Here is a 7,468-nt window from a genome sequence, read left to right on the forward strand (position 1 = left end):
GTGGACTGAAGGATTCTGGTCAGGGGCACATGCCCAGGTTGTGGGCTCCATCCCCAGTAGGGGAAGTGCAGGAGGCAGCTAATCAATGATTCTCACTACTGAAATCAATAAAAATATATTGAAAAAAATTATTGAGGCATACTAGTTGAAAATCGCTGTTAGAACACTGTTTCATCAACAAGTAAGGTTTGCCCTAGCTCAGTGGTCGGCAAACTCATTAGTCAACAGAGCCAAATATCAACAGTACAATGATTAAAATTTCTTTTGAGAGCCAAATTTTTTAAACTTAAACTTCTTCTAACGCCACTCCTTCAAAATAGACTCGCCCAGGCCGTGGTATTTTGTGGAAGAGCCACACTCAAGGGGCCAAAGAGCCGCATGTGGCTCGCGAGCCGCAGTTTGCCAACAATGGCCCTAGCTGGTTTGGCTCAGTGGATAGAGCCTCAGCCTGTGGACTGAAGGGTCCCGGGTTCAATTCCAGTCAAGAGCACATGCCCGGGGTTGCCAGCTCAATCCCCGGTGGGGGGGCGTACAGGGGGCAGCTGATCAATGATTCTCCTTCATCATTGATATTTCTATATCTCTCTCCCCTCTCCCTTCCTGATGAATGATGGGCTGGAGAGAAAAAAATGTCAGAAAGAGAAGTTGGGGTGCTTCACTGGGCTGGAAAAGTTTATCTAAATCAGAAAGCAGGTCTAATTAAGCAAGTTTATTCTATATCTATAAAAGGCTAAGTTGACTCGTGCATGCACCATACATATAAAGCTCTCGCTGGCGCCAATCACATGCATGTGTTTTGATGTCGTAGATTGTGAAATTGGTTGACACTTCTATTATAGAGAAAGAACGAATAGCAATATTAAAATCTTTTTTCTAATTAATTTCCTTTCAATGTGCACAAATCTGTGCACCAGGCCACTCGTGTGTGTGTGTGTGTGTGTGTATATACTAGAGGCCCGATGCACAAAGATTTGTGCAAGAATGGGCCTTCCTTCCCCTGGCTGCCATCACCGCCTTTGCTCCGGCCAGAGCTGCCTTTCCGCCTTCCCACGCTGCTCAGAGGCCCGGAGTGGCTGGGGCTGTGTGGAACACCTGTGCCATTGCCATGGCGATGACGCAAGCATCCCGCCCCGGTCACACAGCGTCTGTGTATGCAAATTAACCCACCAGCTTTGTTGGGTTAATTTGCATACTCGCTCCTGATTGGCTGGTGGACATTGTGAAGGTACAGTCAATTTGCATCTTTCTTTTATTAGTGTAGATATATAGTAGTTGTTGATTGAGGAAGGTAGAGGGATAGAAACATCAATGATGAGAATCATTGATCAGCTGCCTCCTGCATGCACGTTCTATTGGGAATTGGTCCACAATCTTGGCATGTGCCCTTGACCAGAATTGAACCTGGGATGCTCTATCCACTGAGCCAAACCAGTTAGGGCTTTCCATTGATTTTTAGAGAGAGTGGAAGGAAGGTTGAAAGACAGAGAGAGAAACATTGATGTGAGACACATCAACTGGTTGCCTCCAGCATACACCCTAATCAGGCCAGTGATCAAGACTGGAATCTAACCTGGAACTCTTCAGTCCGAGAGCCTACATTCTATCCACTGAGCCAAACCAGCTATGACCTGCCTCTTCACTTTATCACTTTATAACCAACTAGAGGCCCATTGCACGATATTCGTGCAAGAATAGGCCTTCCTTCCCCTGGTTTCACTCCCAGCCGCCCGGAAGCCGGCAAGTCCTCGCTTCTGACCGGAGCATCGCTCCTGTAGCTCCCTCCGCCACCCCCACCCCCTCATAGCAAGCATCCCGCCCCTCCCCACCTGCATATGCAAGTTAACCTGCCATCTTTGTTGGGTTAATTTGCATACTCACTCTGATTGGCTGTGGGTGTAGCGGAGGAACAGTCAATTTACATGTCTGTCTATTATTAGGTAAGATGACCGGCTAATGCCATCCTAAATTTTTTTTTATTGATTTTAGAGAGGAAGGGAGTGATAGAAACATCATTGAGAGAAATATCAGCATTGATTGGCATGCCATCTGCTGGGGATTGAGCTTGGAACCCCAGCATGTGCCCTGATCGAGAATTGTACCGTGACCTCCTGGTTCATGGGTTGACACTCAACCACTGAGCCACATTGGCTGGGCATACTGATTTTTTTTCAGCTACAAATTCTTAGATCTTAATCAAAGTTCCTTTTTTTTTGGCCAGGGGAAGAATGTGAATGCAGTCCCCCACTACCACAAATTATGCAGTCGAGTTTCCCACATTTGGGGAAATCACAGGGGTCAGCACATCCGGAGTGCAATGGATAAGCCTCGCCCTGGGAAAACCATCTTCGTATGGTTTTCTGATACCTGGCATGGGTATCTCCCCATGCCAGGTATCAGTTGATTTTATGTGACTAGAAAGCTAATGTGTGGGGATCTAACACACAACAGTTTAATATTATACCCTCCAAGTTGTTGACTTGTTCCAAATGTTAAGAGGCTTGGATCTCTTCATTTTATCCAGTCAAGCAAATCATTAGAGGACTTGAGCTGAAATTATCTCAGCTGACACTTGCTTCAGGAATGCTGCCATTATACAAAATATTTCTGGAACTCCTTCCAGAAACGTAGCTAGTTTATGAGCCACATTTAAATGATTCACTACTTCAAAATTACTTTTTTGTTGTTAATCTTCACCCGAGGTTATTTTTCCATTGATTTTTAGGGAGAGTAGAAGAGAAAGGGAAAGACAAAGAGAAACATCAATGCGAGAGAAATATATCGATTGGTTACCTTCTGCACAAGCCCCAACCAGGGCCTGGCACAGGGAGGAGCCTGTAATTCACCTTAGGTGCGTGCCTTGACTAGAATCAAACCCGGGACCCTTTGGTCCTCAGGCCGAGGCTCTATCCACTGAGCCAAACCTGCTAGAGCAAAATTACTTTATTATTTTTTGTTTTTAAATATATTTTATTGATTTTTTTACAGTGAGGGAGATAGTTAGAAACATCGACCAGCTGCCTCCTGCACACCTCCTACTGGGGATGTGCCCACAACCAAGTTACATGCCCTTGACCGGAATCGAACCTGGGACCCTTGAGTCCGCAGGCCGACGCTCTATCCACTGAGCCAAACCGGGTAGGACCAAAGTTACTTTTTTAAAAAGCTGACCCATTAGCCAACTCTATCATTTATCTGTTTTCCAGGTTTTGTTCTAGATTGCTTCTGGAATTGCCCAGAGGCCCCATTCTTAGCCTTCTTGTTCGCTCCTTTAATGTTTGCATTAATTCTCAGAATTTCTTGATCACCTCTGGGTAGATAACTCCCAACTCCACAACTTTAACCCTGACCTCTTACTCTTAAGCTCCAGACCCACATTTTCATTTCCACACTTCTACGCCAGTGTTCCCCCAAGGCGCTGGTCACTTCACCCCTGAGCCTGCGCATCCTTTCCTCCCTGTTCAGGTTAAGAGCACTGTCTTCTCATTTACACAGAAACCTGTCTTTATGACTCATCTTTGGTTAAGTGCCCTTGGTAAGTGCAGTGATTAGGAGCAGACTCTCAAATGACTTTCTGGGTTCAAACCCCAGTTCTAATTGCTGTGTGACGTTTGTCCTTTGTTTCAGTTTCCCCACATAAAAAATGGAGATGATAATAGTGCCTTTTAATCAAGTTCAGATGACTAGATGTTTAATACTTACTGCCTGACTCACAGTAAATGCCATTCTTCACAGCCCTTGTGTGACCCTTTTCAGAACTCAGCTCCAATGGTTCCTGTGAGAAGGCTTCCCTCCTGCATCCCATCAGGTGGGTAGTTGACCCCTTTTCCTCCTCATTGTCCCATTTAGTCCTTCTCTACTAGCAATATATTATCCTGTATTTCCCATGATTTGTTCAAGTGCATCTACCAAGCTGAACCTTCTTTTAAAGCAGGGGTGGGGAATGTCCAGCCTGCGGGCCATAGAAGGCCCACGAAATCCTTTGGTCTGGCCCTGCCAAAGCATTAGGGGTGAGTTCATTAAATGTTTGATCAAATACAGCAGGCTAATTTTTAAATTGATAATCTGTTACAAATGATGCTATAAATATCCAAATGGCCCTTGGCAGAAAAAAGGTTCCCCACCCCTGCTTTAGAGACTTGTTTCTCTATTATTTGTGTATCTCAAATGCCTAGCACCACGTCTGGCACATGACAAGTATGCTATAACTGTTGGCTGAGTGAATCTAGTCAGTTACTGAGCACTATCAATTTTTTCTCCCTGGATGTCTCTTATGCTCTTTCCTGCTTTTTCAAGCTCTAAACCTCTCACATAAATTACTGCAAAGCTTATTAACATCGTCACAAAATTTTTCTGTCTTCCCATTGCCACTAAAATCATGAGTTGGAAGTCACTCCTCTTCTCAAAAACTTACTATAAAATTAAAGTCCAAATACCCTGCCATGTATTCAAGGCCTTCCAAGCATTAGCCCTAAATTATTTCTAGCCTTATTTCCTTCAAAAAATTCTATGCTCCAGATTAACTAGTCTTTTCCTTCTTCAACATATCCTTCATCTCCACTTGTGTTTTTTTGTTGTTGTTGTTAAATATACTTTTATTGATTTCAGAGGAGAGAAACATCAATGATGAGAACCATGATCAGCTGCCTCCTGCACGCCCCACACTGGGGATCAAGATCACAATCTAGGCACATGCCCTGCCCGGGAATTGAACCATGACCTCCTGGTTCATAGGCTGACGCTCAACCACTGAGCCACGCCAGCCGGGCTCCACTTGTTTTTATCCATGCTGTTATTTCAGCCTAAAACAGAGTTTGCAAACTGGTAGACCCTAAATTTTTTTGGCCCACAAGCATTTTTTAAAAGAAATTAAACTAACATTTAAGTTGTGAGATTTAGCATAAACATTAGGATGAACAAAGTTCTTGAAACATAGGATTTGGCAATACTGGGCCCCTTTGCTTGTATAGCAGCAACCAACCAGAGCTGCACTGCCAGCTGCCCCCCTCTCTCAGGGCACATATTGTCTCCCACCAGCTTTAAAAGATCTCCCTGCAAATGCACAATGAGGTCAGGCTAGTGGCAGGACAACCGGCTCTGTCTCCTGATGTTACACAACATAAAGAACATCTTTCCTGTGATGTCTTCTACCCCCAGACCGTTTAACTTGAATCTCTGACTCTAGATCTAATTCTGTTTAGCAAAAATAGCAGCTAGAGGAACAAGTTGAAGGACACTGAAAAAAGTCTGTCAAATGCAAAAGACCATTCTCTAGGACAACTCACCCAACCTCTTCAATAAGTTCGTGTTACCAAAAAAAAAAGTGTTGGCCCTGGCTGGTGTGCTCAGTAGTTAGAGCATCAGCCTGCACATTGAAGGGTCTCGGTTTGATTCCCAGTCAAGTGCATGTATCTGGGTTGCAGGTTCGCGCCCCACGCCCGGTGGGTCACAGTGTGTGTGGGGGGAGGCAACCAATCGATATATCCCTCTAACATCCATGTTTTTCTCTCTTCCCCCTCATCCCTCCTTCCAGCTCTCCCTGAAAAGCAATGGAAAAAATATCCTCAGGTGAGGATTAACAAACAACAAAAATGTTCCAAGAACCCAGATTAGGAGAGAGAGTCAAGACACACAACGTGGTGTAATGCATAGTTCTGGATTGGATCCCAGATTGGACAAAAATTAGCTCTAAAACTTTTCTTGGGACAGTTGGAAAAATGTGAATATAGGTTTGTATTAGGTCAAGAACATATTAATTTTAAGTGGTTATTTTGGCAATGTATAAAATGTTGATTTTTCAAATCTATGTACTGAAGTAAAAAATTAAAGCAACCAACTTGCTCTTCCACACATACTTTTTACCTTAAAGGTTTAGAATGTGCCCTGGCTGGTGAGGCTCGGGTGTTTGGGTATCCTCCCGTGCACCAGGAGGTTGCTGGTTCTATTCCTGGTTAAGAGCACATGCCAGGAGTTCGGCTTGATCCTCGGTAGGGGATGTACAGGAGGCGGCTGATTGATATTTCTCACATGGATGTTTCCCTCTCCCTTTCTCTCTAAGTCAATAAACTATTCTTTAAAGAAAAGTTTGGAATGGGTTGGTACATTTGTAAAGGACCAAAAAACAAATATTTGAGGCTTTGTGGGCCATAGTTCTGTGCAACTCAACCCTACTGTTGTGATCTAAAAACAGCCATAGACAACATGTAAACAAACAGGCATGGCTGTTCCAATTTTTAAAAAATATTTTTTTTATTGATTTCAGAGAAGCAGCGAGGGAGAGAGACAGAAACATCAATGATGAGAGAGAATCATTGATCAGCTGACTTCTGCACGCTCCACACTGGGGATCAGGCCCACAACCCTGGGATGTGCCCTGACTGCAAATCGAACCATGACCTCCTGGTTCATAGGTCAATGCTCACCACTGAGCCACACCGGCCGAGACCAATACAATTTTTTTTTTTTTTTACAAAAGCAGACAGCAGGATGTAAGCTGTAGTTTGCCAAACTCTGATCCAGGAACAAATACCACTTCTGAAAAAGTCTTTCCTGGTACCCATCACAATCAGTGGCTTTATCTTCCCTCTGCTTACTCTTCCTTATTGCTTGCGAAACTACTTCTGGCATTTATTATGTCTTATTATATAATCATCTACATTAGCAAGTAAGTCTTTGAAGGTAGATGCCATTTTGCTACATGAACTCCCCCATACCTACCCCAGTGAGTTCCTTGCAGAATCGTCTGGATATTGTTTCCAAAAACCAAATCCACCTAAAAGGAAGATTTGGTACCATTTCATGATATTGGAAAACGAGCGGTAGGTTGTTCTGAAAGTAAATCAGAAGGAAACTAGGGAAGAAAAGCACTACTGCTATCACTAGAGTACATATATTGCCTCTTATGCTCTGTATTGTAATGTGTTCACTAGTTAATGATCAGACCGTGTGTGTGTGAAAGTAGTAGAGGAGGATTAAAAAAGTAGTAGAGATTCAGTTGGCACAGGAATGCCCTTATGCCCACCCCCTTACTCCCACTAGAGTATCTAGAGCACTATTAGATTTACAGTTGGTACATGGTAAGTGCCCAGCAAATTTAAAACATAATATACTCGAGGAAAAGAACATCTTTTTCCCATGACAGGGGAAGGTGGCAGCGAACGCCTCCAGAAGGGGTCTAGAGGCCTGCCAACCACAGCAGGGTGTTCCCGGTCCCCTTCCTCACATTTGCCGTCTCGGTTCGGAGGCACTGGGGGGTAGAGGCTTCCCTGCCTACGATGGAATCCCAGATTCCAAAGCAAAGATAGAAGAAGAGAGAAAGGTACATGAGTAACTTGTGTGGGCAGTGTCCCAACCCCAGGAACAGAAGACATGGAATTAGGGGCAGAGGCAGACCCTGGAACAAAACAAAATTCCCATCACTGGAGAGAGCGAGCGTGTTGGCTGCTACAGAACAGGGGACAGCAGGGAAGGA

The 7,468-nt window shown here is 44.2% G+C and overlaps 1 long non-coding RNA gene across 1 annotated transcript; it reads left to right on the top strand.

Moving 5' to 3' along the window:
• The first annotated feature begins 2,414 nt into the window (after nucleotides 1–2,414).
• On the top strand, nucleotides 2,415–6,965 carry LOC307101883. The gene is made up of 2 exons (XR_013813716.1): nucleotides 2,415–3,805; nucleotides 5,531–6,965. It is a non-coding gene; the product is annotated as an uncharacterized lncRNA (long non-coding RNA).
• The last annotated feature ends 503 nt before the right edge of the window (nucleotides 6,966–7,468 follow it).

The sequence above is a fragment of the Cnephaeus nilssonii genome (assembly GCF_951640355.1).
Source record: "Cnephaeus nilssonii genome assembly, chromosome: 6".
In the NCBI taxonomy this organism is placed as follows: domain Eukaryota; kingdom Metazoa; phylum Chordata; class Mammalia; order Chiroptera; family Vespertilionidae; genus Cnephaeus; species Cnephaeus nilssonii.